This window comes from Dromiciops gliroides, chromosome 2 (genome assembly GCF_019393635.1).
Source record: "Dromiciops gliroides isolate mDroGli1 chromosome 2, mDroGli1.pri, whole genome shotgun sequence".
Classification (NCBI taxonomy): Eukaryota; Metazoa; Chordata; class Mammalia; order Microbiotheria; family Microbiotheriidae; genus Dromiciops; species Dromiciops gliroides.
Window position 1 is genome coordinate 424827070 of NC_057862.1, and position 16981 is coordinate 424844050.

A 16981-nucleotide genomic window follows, 5' to 3' on the forward strand; every position below is an offset into this window, starting at 1 on the left:
AATGAGCCTACTCTGGAGAATGGATCACATTAGGGGTTCAGGCATTTGGTCCCAAACATGAAGTCTGTAGGGGAAGGAGGTATGTTTAGAGCCCATCCCAGAGGGCTTTGGGGAGAGATCACAGTCTCTTAGGGCTAAAAGTGACCTTCAAAAAAGAATGACTTAGGGGGCAGCTAGATGGTGCAGTGGATAAGCACCGGCCCTGGATTCAGGAGTACCTGAGTTCAAATCCGGCCTCAGACACTTACTAGCTGTGTGACCTTGGGCAAGTCACTTAACCCCAATTGCCTCACACCCCCCCCCCAAAAAAAAGAATGACTTATTAGAACTGGAAGGGACCAAAACATCATCATCTACACTTTCAGGTCCCTTCCAGACCTAACTTCTGTATTCTGAGTTCACCACCGGTGCTAACATTCTACACCCTAAGGTTCCTGCTAGCTTTTAAGCATTCTGGGTTTTAAAATTTTGCTGTTGTAAGGTCACTTTCAGCTCTAACATCCTAAATTCCGAATTCCTTCCTGCTCTGTTAACATTTTATGAACTGAGTAAGGTCCCTACAGAGCTCTGATACCCTATGTACTAGTAGCCTATGTTCTTAGTTTCCTCCCAGAATTACATTCCAATATTCTATGCTTTAAGGTTATCTTAGCCCAAGGGGAAAATGCGCTCGGTCGGGGAGACAGGAGATAGATGTGGGCTCAAATCTCGGCTCCCAAGCTTCCCAGACAAGTTACTGAACAACTTCTTTGAGTCTATTTTCTGATCCCCGAAAAGAAGGTGATAAATACTGGCACCACCTACTTGTGAAGAACGGGTTTGCTCACTGCAAAACACCTATAAAGTTATCAACTACTAATATTAAGTACCCATAAACTCTTAATATTTAAAGAAACCACAATCCCTGGACTTTTCAGTAGCCTCTCTCTCCCTCCCCTAGGTCTGCGAATGGCAAGGGGTATTAGGACCCTTGCCCAGTTGTGAACTAGGAGCAATGAGATATTCGTCGCATCTCAAAGGCTGGCTGGGGGGTTGCCACTCAGCATTCCCACGTCGTCCCTCCGTGGGGGTGTCACGGGGCCCCTAAGACCAGCCCCCACCCAAGCCTCCCGTGGCTCCTGCCCTTTGCCTCAGGGGCCCTGCCTCTCACCTGGAAGGGACCCACGGTGCAGTCCGCGTCGCCCATGCGTCCTTCTCAGAGGTGGGCACCAGGAGCTTCTCTGCCTCCGCGCGGCTGCAGCCTTTGCTCCGGCCCTCCTCGGGGCGGCTCCCAGAGAGGAGGGGCGGGGTCCGAAGATCCTCCCCCTGAATTGGGGCCGTTTCTTGCAGCTATTCGTTGGGTTAAAGGGCAGGAGAAGTTGCGAGTGACCAGGGTCAGGGTGTTTTCCTTGACCGTCGAATATCCGGGGTTGTGTGTCCTGAAGGCGACAGGAAGAGTGGGGGGCATTTGTAGGGCTCTAGACACCCTCCCTCTAGGTCCGAGACACAGGCCCTTCCCCAAGGACCGTTTCCTCTAGTACCTAGAACAGACAGAGAGATGAAACCTTTCCCCATCTCCATTTGTCCTCCCCTTTTCTGGTCCCCGCTGAGCATCCCTCTTCACCTCGTCCACATGCAGAGGTTCCAAGGTAATTCTAGAGTCATTGAAAGTTAAACTTTAGAACTCAGCATGTTCGTTCATAGACTATAGAACGTTTTTGTTGTTCTTTTTAGTATTTTATTATTTTTCATTTATATGTAAAGATAGTTTTCAACATTTGGGGTTTTGTGGGGGGGGGCAATGGGGGTTAAGTGACTTGCGCAGGGTCACACAGCTAGTAAGTGTCAAGTGTCTGAGGTCGGATTTGAACTCAGGTACTCCTGAATCCAGGGCCGGTGCTTTATCCACTGCGCCACCTAGCCGCCCCCTCAACATTTATTTTTACAAGATTTCTAGTTCCAAATTTTTCTCCCTACCTTTCCTCTCACCCCCTCTCCCAAAACTGCAAATAACTTGATATAGGTTATATGTGTACAATCACAGTAAACATATTTCTGCGTTAGTCATGTTGTGAAGGAAGAATCAGAACACAAGGGAAAAACCTCCAAAAAGAAAACCAAAAAAAGTAGAAACAGTATGCTTCAATCTGTGTCTAGATTCCACAGTTCTTTTTTCTGGGTTTGGAGAGCATTTTCCATCATGTGGACCTTAAAACATTAGAGCTAGACGGGACTGTATGAGCACAGAACACAGAGCCCAAAGGAGCAGGCTCGGGTGGCACAAGGGAGAGTGTGGAGGGGATTGCATGGGGCTGAGGACACAGATTCAAATTCTGCCTCAGTCACTTATCTACTTTGGGCCTTGGAATTTTCACATATAAAAGGAGGGACATGCCCTCTGAAGTCCCTTCTACCTCGAAATCTCTGACATTTGCTTATTGGTGAACATCTCACTCATAGAACGAAAGCTCCTTGAGGGCAGAGACCAGTTCTTTTAGCACAGTGCCTGGTATATAATAGGCATTTAAGAAATGCTTGCTTGTTTGACTGATTTTCTACTGCAGGAAACTGAGACCCAGCGAGGCAAAGAAACTTGCCTAAGCTTGCCTGATTTTGAGATTTTGGGGGAGCAGGGGATAAAATGAAAGAAGTTAATAAAAGAAGTTTATAAAATCATAAATTTAAAGCTTGAATCTCCACCCCACCCCCATTTATCAGATGAGGAAGCACCATGACATTAAATGACTTGCCCAGGGTCATGCAGCTAATAAATGGCTGAGGTAGGATTTGAATTCAGGGCTTCCTGGATGGATAGAGCATTGGACTTAGAATCAGGAAATCCTGATTTCAAATTCTGCTTCAGACTCTTACCATCTGTGGTGTGACTCTTGGCAAGTCTTTGACTTTAGTCACCCTCAGTTTCCTCATCTGTAAAACAGTCCTAATAATGCCACCCACCTCCCAAGGTTGTTGTGAGAATCAAAATGAGATAAAACATTTGGGAACTTCAAACGCTAGCTCTTCCTCACCGCAAGTTAAATATTCTACCCTCTGTTTCATCTTGTGTTGGTTAGGAGCATCTCATGAACTCCAATACATACAAAACCAAACCTAATTAATTAGGACCAATTTCTCAAAAGGCTTTGGTCCAAGATGTCAACCCTGGAGACTGAATTCCACCTCCCAAAACAATCTAATGGGGCTGGGAGAGGGAACATCCACCTTGCTGTCTGGCACCATGGGGACAGAGTCAGAGGTATTTATTAGAATACTGAGTTAGAATTCTGAAACTCCTAGATTTCCAGATGTCATTATTATATTACATCAAATACATTATTAAATATATATTATATTTACATATAATACATATTAAATATAAATGTCATTGTCATATTATATTAAATGATTCATTTTCCTCGTCATTCCAGATCTGTGTAGTTCTGAAGTCTTATACATTTTTTAGTGATTATGATGATGATGAAAAGGAGGAAGAGACTCCAAGACTTAAAAGGAAGAAAACAAACATTTATTAAGCTCCTACTATGTGCCAAGCACTCTGGTAAGCACTTTACAAATATTACTTTATTTCATCCTAACAGGACCCCTGGGAAGTGATGCCATTATTATCCCTGTTTTACAGTTGAGGAAACTGAGGCAGACAAAGTGACTTGCTCAGGGTCAAACAGCTAGGGAGTGTCTGAGGCCAGATTTTAACTCAGGATTTCCTAACTTTGAGCCTAGCACTCTGCCCTCTAGTTGCTGTCAAAAGGGTGAATGATTCTTGGTTGGTTTGAATACTCTCTGTCCATTGATACACAATCCTTCACAATCCATGTGATATACAATCACAAGTCCTTTAGGATACAACAGAAAACCTTGGAGAGTTGTTGGAGCTGGTAATTCATCCCTTGTGGCCAAGCTGGGCCAAGATGAGGCTCTCACCACTTATGGAAGCTGCAACTAGGACAAGGGACAGATTATCATTAGGCTTGGTGGGACCTGCCCTGCCTTGGGATCTGTTGTCACAACAGTCCATAGTGAGGCATCAAAGATGCCATTGGAGGTATAAGAGCAAAGGTAGACAGTTATAAAGCACTTTATGTTCTTGACTCATTTGATTTTTTTTTTTTAGTGAAGCAATTGGGGTTAAGTGACTTGCCCAGGGTCGCACAGCTAGTAAGTGTGTGTTAAGTGTCTGAGGCCGGATTTAAACTCAGGTACTCCTGACTCCAGGGCCGGTGCTCTATCCACTGCGCCACCTAGCTGCCCCGACTCATTTGATTTTTACAACCCTATGAAGTAGTTTTACCATTTACAAAAAACATTTTACCAATGAGGAAACAGAGGCACATAGGCCCACAGCTGGTAATTGGTAGAGCTAGGACCTGAGTGAAGACCCTCTGACTCCATATCTAGTCATCCTGGTAGAGGTACATTTGCCAAACTAATGCCACCTCCCCCCTGCTCCTTCTACCCCATCACTCAGTCTCCAAGGAACAGACAAACCTAATCTCACTTTCCCAGATTGTACTCATTGTCTTGGCTGAAAGCAAGTCACAGACCATGCCATTAATTCCAAGCTTTATGGGTTTTGTGGTGACGGGAGTATTGTCTAAGAAAACAGAGCCCAGGCTCCTAGCTCAGTTGGACATTGGCTACTGATATTGCTCATCTTTTCAGCCAGAGACAAGATATTTGGAGACCCATTATTAGGGTTGGCAGTGATTTAGGACCCCTCAGCAATGGGGGGGGGGCAATGAGGGCACTTGAGAGTGTGGAGAGAGGGTCCAAGTTGATTGTCCCTCTTTTTGCTCCCCATTCCCTTCCTTGCCTGGGCATACAACATACTGCCCTTTTCATGGGTCTGATTTATTGGTTCATGGCCTCCATTTTGAAAAGGTGGTCAATAGACCTTTGCTGTGATGCTGATGGTTAGCTGTAATAAAATGAGCCTCTTTTGCTGGTAAGGGAGAATGACAAGTTGCCATTGGTAACAATTCAACTCACACTTCCATGGTGCTTTCAAGATTGCTCACACTCTATGGGGGTAAGTAGAGCAAGGATTACTAATGATGATTTATAGATGGCCAAAACTGAGGCTTGGGTACAGTGGAAAGAGGGCTGGATTTGGAGCCAGGGGGCCTAATTTCAAATTCCAGTGTGGACATTTATTTGCCTGCTGTGTGATCTTGGGCAAGTTGCATAATGTTTCTGTGTCTTAATTTTCTCATCGGTCAAAAAAGGCAGTTAGACGACATCAGTGGTTCCCATTAGAGATTCAGGAACTCCTTGGAGGTTTGTGATAATGGTCCAAGGGGTTTGAGCTAAAAGTCCTTTAATGGTGCCTTAAACAGTAAATAATTTTAATGAGTATCGTGAGTAGTATATGAAATTACCCTGGGGGGTTACTACATGTTTTGTTGGTGAAAGGAGTTTGTAGAACAAAAAGTGCTGGGGACCCTTGAACTAAATGATCTCTAAGGTTCCTTCCAGCACTAAATAAAACCCATGATCTAAATTTTTATATTGTGAGCTCTTTGAGAACAGGGACTACTATCTTTTTTTTTTTTTAAGTGAGGCAATTGGGGTTAAGTGACTTGCCCAGGGTCACACAGCTAGTAAGTGTTAAGTGTCTGAGGCCGGATTTGAACTCAGGTACTCCTGACTCCAAGGCCAGTGCTCTATCCACTGCGCCACCTAGCTGCCTCTGGACAAGTTTCTTTAAACTAAATTGGCATAAGCTCAGGAACAAAGAAGAAAGAGGGCACGGGGAGGATAATTTAAATGTTAGAGAATATGGTTGCTCTATCCACTGCGCCACCTAGCTGCCCCAGGGACTACTATCTTTGCCTCTTTTTGGGTCCCCGATGATTACCACAGTACCTGGCACATGGTAGGTACTTAATAAATGTTGATCAATTGACTGATTGATTTGAATGACTTGCCCGATTCCATATAGCTGGCACAGACATTTTAGCACTGGGATTTGGACCTAAATTCCCTGCTTTTCCCACTATGCCATGGTAACAGGTTGTAAAGGGCATGAAGGCGAGTTAATTTCCACTATTGCTGGGAAGGCCCGTCGGAGCCAAATTGTGGAGGCCCTTAAATTCCAGACAGAAGAGATTGTACTTCATCCCAGAAGCAGTGGAGAATGACTGTGTTCCCCAGTGGTGGTCACATGAATGTATCTGTGTTTTAGATTATTTTGGCAGCTGTGTGAAAGATAGATTTGAGAGGAGAGATCACTTAGGAGGTGATTAATCCCTGTGAGAGGTATTGACCTTTAACTGGGGTGGTGGATGGCAGCAGGAGTAGAAGGATCAGGAGGGATTCAAGAGGGGTGGTATAGGTCTGAAAAATAAGAATGGGCATTTGACTAAATTGGGGGAGGGGTGATGTTAGCATGAGTGGTTGGTGTTGCCTTAAGTAGAAAAAGGGAAGCTGGGAAGAGCTTGGGAACCTCCCAGGGAGGTTCCTTGGGAAATAATATATTGAATTTAGTTTTGGAGGTATTGAGTTTAAGGTGTAAGTTGAATACCCAGTTAGAGATTTCTAGGAAGCAGGTGAAGATCTAAGGGGGCTATAACTCAGAGAAGAGATTAGGACTGGATTTAAAGATTTTTCCCATCTGTTAAAGAAGGGTCCTGGATTATTTCTTGGATCACTTTCAGATCCAAAACTTAGAATCAGAAGGACAGAAAGACTTCTACAGGGAAGTTGATTGGAAGGAAGTAGTTATGCTTCTGCCTGTGGGATATAAAGAAATATCTGATATGCAGCCAGGACCCAGTAGAGGTCATGTGTACTTCATGTATGAAGAGCCAACCTAGGAAGGTCCAAGTAGGTTCACATTTGTCGAGAATTTCCAGCTAGGAGTTACTGGGACTGATCCAATTTTATATCTATGGGGAGGGAGATGAGTGGTTCTTTCCACTGGCCCCTATTCCTCCACCCCCATCACCCTGTCCCCACACACCCAGGACTCAGGCATCACAAAAGTATGGAATGGATGAGACTTCAAGACCCCAAACTGGGAAGGAATAACAGGACCCTGACCCATGGTCTGACCATGGGGTAGAAGACAGACAACAAGATGAGCTTAGGAAGTAGCTTATGGTTTAGTATGGTTGAAATAGGAGAGCATGAAGGAGTGTAATGTAAAATAAATATGGAAAGGTAGATTGGAGTTAGATTGCAGAAGACATTTAATGCCTGGCCAAGGAATCTGTATTTTATCTGAGAGGCGATAGGGCGCCATTGAAATAATGAGCAGGGGAGTAAAACAGCCAGATTTGTGCTTTAGATAGATTATTTTGGTGGTTATGCAAAGGGGTAAAGGATAGTTTGCAGAAGGATATTTTGCCTTTATTGGAAGAAGAGAGACTAAGTAGAGGCTATTATTCATAGGCAAGATAATAAAGTAGAACAGTAGCCATGGAGTGAAAATGAGAGAATAAATATCAACTGGTTGGTCAACAATCATTTATTATTTACCATGTGTGAGGCATTGTGCTAATTTGAGAAATATTTTGAGGGTAGAATCAATAGATTGCAGCAATTGATTGTCTATGGGAGGAGAGAGAAAAAACATGAAAGATAACTCAAAGGTCACCTTTGAGATCAACATGTACCCTGGTGGCTAGAACGTGTCAAAGAAAAGGAGCGGCAGATTTGAAGGAAATATAATTAATTCAGTTTTGGACATGCTGGGTTTGAGGGACAGGCTCAATTTCTAGATGGAGATGCTCAAGATAAAGTTGGAATTTTGAGACTGTAATTCCTTAGAGACTAAATGTGGTAAAGATAATTAGCAAATTAATGCTGTTAAGATTCAAGTAAACAACCATTGGATAACTGTGCCTTTTGGGGAAATAAATCTTGACTCATTAGGTAGGTGGTCAAAGGATATGAACCATTTAAAAATAGTATTTCATTTTTTCCAATTACATGTAAAGATAATTTTTGACATTCTTTTAAAAAATAAACATTTAAGTTCCAAATTTTCTTCCTCCTTCCCTTCCCTCTTCCCCAAAACACTAAGCAATTTGATATAGGTTATATATGTGCAATTATGTAAAACATATTTCCATATTAGACATGTTGTGAAAGACAGACCCAGAGGGAAAAAACAGGAAAAAAATACAGGAAGTGAAAATAGTATGCTTCGATCTGCATTCAGACACCATCAGTTCTTTCTCTTGATGTGGAAAGCATTTTCTTTATTTTTTAAAGTAATAAACATTTTTATTTATAGTTTTGGGTTCCAATTTTTATTCCTCCTTCCCTCCCTCCCCTACCCTCTCCCTGAGGTGGTAAGTAATCAGATATGGATTATACATGTGCAATTATGTAAAACAATACTATATTAGTCATTTGATACAGGAAAATTTGAAAAAAAGAAAAAATGAAAGAAGTGAAAAATAGCATGCTTCAGTCTGTGTTCAATCAATATCAGTTCTTTCTTTGGAAGAGGATGGTATGCTTCATCAATAGTGCTTTGGGATTGTCTTGGATCATTGTATTGCTGAGAATAGTTAAGTCTTTCACAGTTCTTCATCAAACATTATTGCTGTCTGCACAATGTTCTCTTGGTTCTGTTCTCTTCACTATACATCAGTTCATACAAGTCTTTCCAGGCCTTTCTGAAATCATCCTGCTTGTCATTTCTTATAGCACAATAATGTTCCATCACTATCATATACCACAGTTTGTTTAGCCATTCCCCAATTGATGGGCATTCCTTTGATTTCCAATTCTTTGCCATCACAAAAAGAGCTACTATATATATTTTTGTACACATAGGTCTTTTTCTCTTTTTGGGGATGTCTTAGGGATATAAACCTAACAATGGTATTGCTGGATCAAAGGATATGCAGAGTTCTATATCCTTTTGGGCATAGTTCCAAATTGCTCTCCAGAATAGTTGGATCTTTTCACAATTCCACCAATAGTTGAATTAGTGTCCCAGCTTTCCTACATCCCCTCCAACATCTAATATTTTTCTGTTTTTGCTATATTTTCCACTCTGATAGGTGTGAGGTGATACCTCAGAGTTGTTTTAACTTGCATTTCTCTGATCAATAGTGATCTAGAGCATTTTTCATAGATTATAGCTTTGATTTCTTTGTCTGAAAACTGCCTGTTCATATCCTTTGACCATTTATCAATTGGGGAATGACTTGCATTCTTATAAATTTGACTCAGTTCTCTATATACTTGAGAAATGAAGTCCTTATTAGAGAAAGTTGCTGTAAAAATTGGTTTCTAGCTTTGTGCTTTCCTTCTAATCTTGGTTGCATTATTTTTGGGGATAGGAACCATTTTCAACAGAAGAAATGTAAACTACTAATGACCCAATGAAAAATGCTCCAAATCACATATAAGGGAAGAAATGTAAATTAAAACAACTTTGATCTTTCACCACACACTTAGTTAATTGGCAAAGATAATACTCTAATTCCTTACCGTATGGTCTTATTTATGCAGGTATTCCCTCCAATGTTATGGATCAATCTATCCACTACTGCTTCTCCAATGAGACTTCTGTTTATTTTCTCTGATAAATGTGGTATGAGTGGTCCATCCAATGTGCTGGGAACTTTAATAAGTGTTCTAGACATTACAAGGAAACCAGTGAAGCATGTGGGTTATTCATTGAGCATCCTCAGCTCTCACTATGTGACCACACCAGCTTCTTTTCCCATTATACTTTTTTTTTTTGGGTGGGGCAGTGAGGGTTAAGTGACTTGCCCAGGGTCACACAGCTAGTACGTGTCAAGTGTCTGAGGCCAGATTTGAACTCAGGTCCTCCAGAATCCAGGGCCAGTGCTTTAGCCACTGCTCCACCTAGCTTCCCCCTCCCATTATACTTTTATTCAAAAACATCCTCTGCATTGCTTCTCCTCCAAAGGGCTTTGTCTGTCATAGGCTCCTACCTCTTTACGAGTACCCTGTGCCTCTCCATGCCCTTTAGGCAATTCTCAGCTTCCCTTCTTTGGGAATTGCAAGATTATGTGACTTGCAACTGTACAGCTTTGCCAGAAAAAAATTGGTATAAAAAAATCCTTTGTTTCAGGGAGAAGTTTTGGGTCATTAAAAGAGCTTTGTAGGTTCCAAAGGTAATCCATTTGGCTTCCCTCCTCCTATTCCATTCTGGAGCCAATTCATGGTCTGTTTGCAGTGTTTACCCAAGAAATATGCTTTCTATGTATGGGGTGGAGGTGTGGCAACATGAAGTCGTGGATGACCAGTTTCTTATTCAGTTGGTAACCTATTATCCATGACCCAGTTTGGAATTTTCTTGGCAAAGATGCTGGAGTGGTTTGACATTTCCTTCTCCAGCTCATTTTACAGGTGAGTTAACTGAGGCAAACTGGTGCAATCAAAAAGTCCTGGGTTCAGGTTTTGCTTCTGACACATACTGGCTGTGTGACCCTGGGCAAGTCATTTCTCCTCCTCAATGCCCCCAGGCAAATATCTAAGACTGTAAGTTGCAGGAAAGGTGATGATCTATATTATTGGAAGAAATTCTTTACTGGGAGCTCCTTATACTGATGAAATCACAGGTTTATCTCCTCCCTAAAATATATACACGTGTACACATGCATGTGCACACACATATAATATGTATGTACATATAAATATACTCTTTTGTATCTCTCTATGTATCTATATGTCCTATCGTGTAGCCAAGTTCTACTGGCATTCCATCTAACTATATCATTGTCTGGGCAGGAGACATTCTCCATCTGCTTGGTTTTTCCTGTGGATAGTTCAGCCAAACTTTTTGGACTGATTAATGGTCTCTTTTAGGAGGTTCTGCAGTGTTCCAGGGTTTAATCCAGTCCCCACAATCTTAGCCTCAAATGAGTCCATTTGGACAATTTCTCTATTATATAGGAATCCCTCTTTCATTTGGACTTTAGACTAAGTCTCTTTCATGAAAGTCAAGCATATGTCTACCAGTTTTATGCTTCTCATGATATTAGTGAACACGGGGCTGCTCAACAAAGTCATCTCTGTTTTATTTTTTCAAGTAATCTTATATCATTCTGACATATACATGAAGGGCAGTTAGGTAGAGTCCTGGGCCTGGAGTCAGGAAGACCTGAGTTCAAATCTGTCCTCAGACAGCTGTGTGACCCTGGGCAAGTCCCTTACCCCTGTGTGCCTCAGTTTCCTTATCTGTAAAATGAGCAAGGGAAGGAAATGGCAAACCACTCCAGTATCTTTGCCAAGAAAACCCCAAATGGGGCCAGGAAGAGTTGGATATGACTGAAAAAGACTAAACAACAACAACATGCATGTTGTTTGAGGAGAGCCTTTAAGGCAAAGATAGAAATAGTCAATGTTGGATGGCAATCTCTGGTTGTGGAGCCATAAATCAGTTCAAACATTTCAGAAAATAATTTGCAACTCTGCTGGAAAAGTGACTAAACTGTTTGTGCTCTCTGACCCCCTATGGGATCATATAAAGGAGATCAAAGACGAAAGGAAAAATCTCATTTCTACCAAAATATTTGTGGCAGCAAAAAGAATGGAAGCAAAGTAGATGCCCACTGGTTGGGTACCAATACATAACATCTAGACACATATCAGTAATGTCACTACTGGGCATGTACCCAAAAAGATAAAGGACAGATGGAAAGGGTTTCGTGTATTCCAAAGTATTTGTAGTAGCACTTTTTATGATTGAAAAAGAATGGAAACAAGGAGGGTTCCCATTGATTAAGGAATGACCAAAGAAATAGTGGTATATAAATGTATGGAATATCACAGAAATATTGCATTGACTGGCTAGACCATTGAGCTGACTCTAAAAGGATGAAATTCAGTAGGGATAAGTCTTTGTTTTTGCTTCTCAGTCATTTTTCAGTCATATCTGAATCTACATGACCCCATTTAGGGATTTCTTGGCAGAGATACTAGAGTGGTTTGCCATTTCCTTCTTTAGCTAATTTTACAGATGAGGAAACTGAGGCAAACAGGGATAAGTGACTTGTACAAGATCACACAGCTAGTAAGTGTCTGAGGCTGGATTTGAACTCATGAAGATGGGTCTTCCTAACTCTAGGCCTGGCACTCTATCCACTGTGCCACTTAGCTGTCCTAAGGTCTTACATTTTGCTTTAAAGGATCAATTTCACAAATACAGGATTAGAGGAGGCATAGTTAGATGGCAGTTTGATAAAGACCTGAGAGTTTTAGTAGACTGTAAGCTTAATATGAGTCAGCAGTTTAATATGGCAGCCACAAAAGGGAATGGAATCCCAGACTACATTAAGAGAGTTTCAGTTCTAGACACCATAGTTGAGAAGGAGGACATCAATGGAGAGGACCCAGAAGATGGCATCTGGAATGATTAGTCTATGCCATATCAGGATCAGTTGTAGGAATTGGGGATGATTATTCTGGTGGGAATTAGGTGAGAGATGGATTCAAATTGTGGCTCTGACACTTACAAGCTGTGTGACTACGGGCAAATCACCTAACCTTTCCTAGTCTCAGTTTCCTCTTGGAGATAATAATTGCACTTGCACTGCCACTTTAACATCTTTGTAAATCTTAGAGCTTTAGAGCAATATGGGTTAGTATAAAGTGAATTATTTCTTAGTACCTTTCATCTACCACTCAATGTACCTTATTATTTGTGTGACCTTGGGCAAGTCTTTTCTTATCTCAGCCCCAGTTTACTCATCTGTAAAATGAGGGATTTGGACTAGCTGACCTCTAACAATCTACGTCCACCTCTGGGATTCTGAGGGTGGGGATCTTGGAAGGGGGATAGTTGATGCTTAGAAGTGATGGTCTAGGGGCAGCTAGGTGGCACAGTGGATAAAGCACTAAACATCTCTCTTCAGTTCAGTTCAAACCAATTCAGCTCAATTCGGTTTATCTGGTTTCCAATTTTATCTAGCCCTGTCACTTACTTCTTAAGTGAATTTTGACAAGTCAGTTCATCCTGCCGAGCCTTAGTTTCCTTACCTGTTTAAAAAAAAGAGGGGGGCCCTAAAACTAGCCATCTCCAAGATCCCTTCCACCTAGGACCTACCAATCCACATATAAAGCTGGGGAAAGCAGTGGAGAGAAAGGAGGTAGGTGGCGCTAGAAGCCTGCTCACCTGTACAAGGACCAAGATGCTGGGCTGTGCTGGGTCTAGAAGCCGCACCTGGGAAGATGGGCGGGAGGCCCCGCTCTGACTCCGAGGTAAAAATAATCATTGTAGGACATCTGCTTGGCTGTCAACAGCCACGAGGGAAATAAAGCAGTTGTCCCCTCCAGCAAAAACCTGCTGTTCCTGTTCCCCAGACTGGCAGCCAGCAACTGCTTGGGCGTTTGAATGCCAATCCAATTTGAACGCCTGGAATTCACCCCAGAGAGGGGGGTAGTCCAACTTTATCAGGCCAGAGAAAAACAACAGGGTTGGAATAAGGGAAAGGAGTATAGTGCAGGGAATAGGGAGCAGCTGGTGGAGGGGATCCTAGTAGAGAGATGATAATAATAATATTAATAATAATAACAACAACATCTGTTTAACATCAATATTCTCGTGGTGATGCCTTTTTTTGGCCATGGAAACCCATGAAATAGATAAAGGGGTTCTCAGTCCTGGGTGCCTTGCCTCCTCTGTGCAAGGGAGGTGGTAGAGTGGGGAAAAGGGGCGGGGGTCAGAGGTCTTGAATTGTCTACAAAATTCACGTTAATTGTTGGTCCTCTTGGTGTGTGACTGGTGTTCAATGGAATGGACACAGTACTGGAGGAATGGAATTAGCTCCATGTGGACATTCTCACTGTAAATGAAACTCAAAGAGGAGAGAGAGCACTGCTAAATGAAAGCCCAGCTTCTGAATTCTCCTGGGGGAGGTGGAGGAAAGAGTTGGCTTCATGATATGCCCCAAAGTAAACATATTTCATGGGATACTTAGTCATCTCAACCTGGACTGCTTAGGATAAGTGTAAATAAAAAGTCTATCATGAAGATAAATGTGGCTTTTGCAGATGAAAAAACAATGAGAGTACATAAAGAATTGGACAAGTTTCTTTCTTTTTTTCTTTTTCTTTTTTTTTTGGTAAGAGAATTGGGGTTAAGTGACTTGCCCAGGGTCACACAGCTAGTAAGTGTTAAGTGTCTGAGGCCAGATTTGAACTCAGGTCCTCCTGAATCCAGGGTTGGTGCTCTATCCACTGCGCCACCTAGCTGCCTCTGGACAAGTTTCTTTAAACTAAATTGGCATAAGCTCAGGAACTAAGAAGAGGGCACGGGAAGGATAGTTTAAATGTTAGAGAATATGGTTTGGGATGAAGGAATGAGAGGCTCAGCACTTTAGATCACTTAGAAGCCTTGTGCTTTCACATCATGAATACTTTCTCTAAGAGGAATGGGAAGCTAAGAAGCAGTGTGACATAGACACTAGAGAGCTGGCCTTGGAGATGGAAAGACCCATGTTCAAGCCTTGCCTGTGACTGTATTGGCTGTATTACCTTGGTCAAGTCACTTAGCCATTCAATGTTCCAGGCAACTTTCTAAAACCAAAGCTGCAGAAGAGGTGCTAACTTGCCTTGCTAGAGGGAGCTCCTCACCAGAAGCTTCGATGAAATTGCAGGTCTAGCTCATCAGGGTTGGGGGGAAGGGAGGGGGGAAGAATCCAAAGGTACTAGATGGTATGAAAATCATTTAAAAGGAAAGAAATTGACTATATTTTAGCAATGGGTTACTTGGTGTAAAGGACAAATAAACCAGAGTAATTTTGGGTAAAAATGATATTCTATGATAATCTAGTCAGTGGATTAGTGGAAACACATGCTAGACTCAGTACCAGATGTGCTGTATTGGGAAGTAGCATGATACCAAAGAGCACTCAACTGGGCAAACCAGATCATACACACACATATGCACATGCACATGCACACACATGGATGTATGCCTACAGAAGAAATCCTTTCTGGAAGTAACACAATGTTCAAGGCACTCAGGGAGACATTGATAAGGTATCTTAAACACAGGAAGATTCTTGGCTGATGGGCTCACAGATTGAGAGTTGGAGGGGATCGGAGCTCATCTAAACTCAACATCCTCATTTCACAGAAGAGGAAACTGAGGCGTAAGGAGATTGAGTGACTTGCTTAAGGTCATGCAGATAATAAGTGTTATCGAATATTTCTGAGACTGGTCTCTAAATGTATCAAGGGTATCTTGGATGAAAACATAAGGAAATAGCCAGGTTTACATAAACAATTTTCTATGGCAAATCACATGAATGAATGAATCTCTAGCCTGCTACACTAGAGACTTTAAGGAACTTCCCCTTGGGTGAAATCTAGGACTTTCTTTCTCTTGGTTGAGTCGAGTTACCTCACTCCCAATGGGAGAGCTTCTTCACTCTGTATTGTCTGGTATATGTACTCCTATGTATACCTTCTCTTTTTCTGTTTTTGTTTGTTTTGCTATTTGACTTAGATAAATGGGTTTCTTTGCTACCTGCTACATGTATTTATCATGGAACTGCTTTTTTTTTTTTCCTTGGTGGGAAGGTAGTTAAGCTTTGGATATTAAGCTTGGAGTGCTGCTTCTCCAATTAATGAAACAGCGATCAGAAGTTAGCTTGAACCTGAAAATCACATCCCTTAGAATACCAATATTTAAGGGAGCAGGTAGATACTATTCTAGCCCACTAGTCCTTCTCTCTGAGGAGAACAGTGACCAAGATTTTAGCCCTAATCTTCTATTTACCTCCGGGCAGGAATTAAAGTCTCCTTTGGAGAAGTGGGGGCGGGGAAGAAAAGACTAGAGATGTCTATTCTACCTCCCTTTGACAACCCCATGCTACATGTTGGGGACAGCCTCTTGTTCCATATATTTAACACCATAGTTAAGAAAATTACCCTGTTTTTTGGGGCAGCTAGGTGGCACAGTGATAAAGCACCAGCCTTGGATTCAGGAGGACCTGAGTTCAAATACGGCCTCAGACACTTGACACTTACTAACTGTGACCCTGGGCAAGTCACTTAACCCTCATTGCCCCACTTAAAAAACAGAAAAAGAAAATTACCCTGTTTTTGTCACCTTCTGAACTTCCTTCTCTTTTCTTCAATTTATTTTTAATATTTCGCTGATGTTCTTTTCTTTCTTTTCTTCTTGGCATCACCAAAACTGCCCACTCACTTCCCAGTAAAATAAAAGTATTCTCTTCTTTTTTAAATAATAATAAACATTTTAATTTAAAGTTTTGAGTTCCAAATTATATCCTTCCTTCTCTCCTTTCTCTTCCCCCGCCCCGAGGCAGCAAGCAATCAGATGAAGATTATCTATGTCCAATCATGTAAAACATTACCATATTAGTCATTTTGTATAAGAAAACTTGAAAAGAAAAAAGAAAGTGAAAAATAGCATGCTTCAGTCTGTGTTCAATCAATATCAGTTCTTTCTTTGGAGGTGGATAGTATGTTTCATCAATAGTCCTTTGTGATTGTTTTGGATCATTCTATTGCTGAGAATAGTTAAATCATTAAGAGTTCTTCATTGAGAGGATCTCCAAATCCAAGGAAAAAAAAAAGAACTGTGGAGTATAGATGCTGAATGAACCATACTATTTCTTTTGTTTTTGGTGCTGTTGTTTTTTTTTTTTCTATTTTGAGGTTTTTAATCATTGCTCTGATTTTTTCTCTTATAACAGGACTAATGCAGAAATAGGATTAATGTTATTATGTGTATATATATATATGTGTGTATATAGATATATCTATATGTATATGTATATAGATATATAGATATAACCTATATCAGATTACCTGCTGTCTAGGGGAGGAGGGAGGGAGGGGAGGGAGGGAGAAAAATCTGAAATTGTAAAGCTTGTATAAACAAAAGTTGAGAACTATCTTTACATGTAACGGAAAAAATAAAATACCTTATATGTTAAAAAAAAAAAAAGAGTTCTTCATTGAGGGGCAGCTAGGTGGCGCAGTGGATAGAGCACCGGCCCTGGAGTCAGGAGGACCTGAG

General features: G+C 41.6%; 1 protein-coding gene across 1 annotated transcript in view; it reads right to left on the bottom strand.

The window, feature by feature from the left end:
• ADGRD2 (adhesion G protein-coupled receptor D2) overlaps window positions 1–1246 on the bottom strand; it is a 57553-nt gene extending 56307 nt beyond the window's left edge. The window contains exon 1 of the mRNA XM_043986440.1: window positions 1151–1246. The gene's annotated coding sequence lies outside the window, so the exon portion shown is untranslated. The remainder of the gene's footprint in view (window positions 1–1150) is intronic.
• Window positions 1247–16981: the final 15735 nt, after the last annotated feature.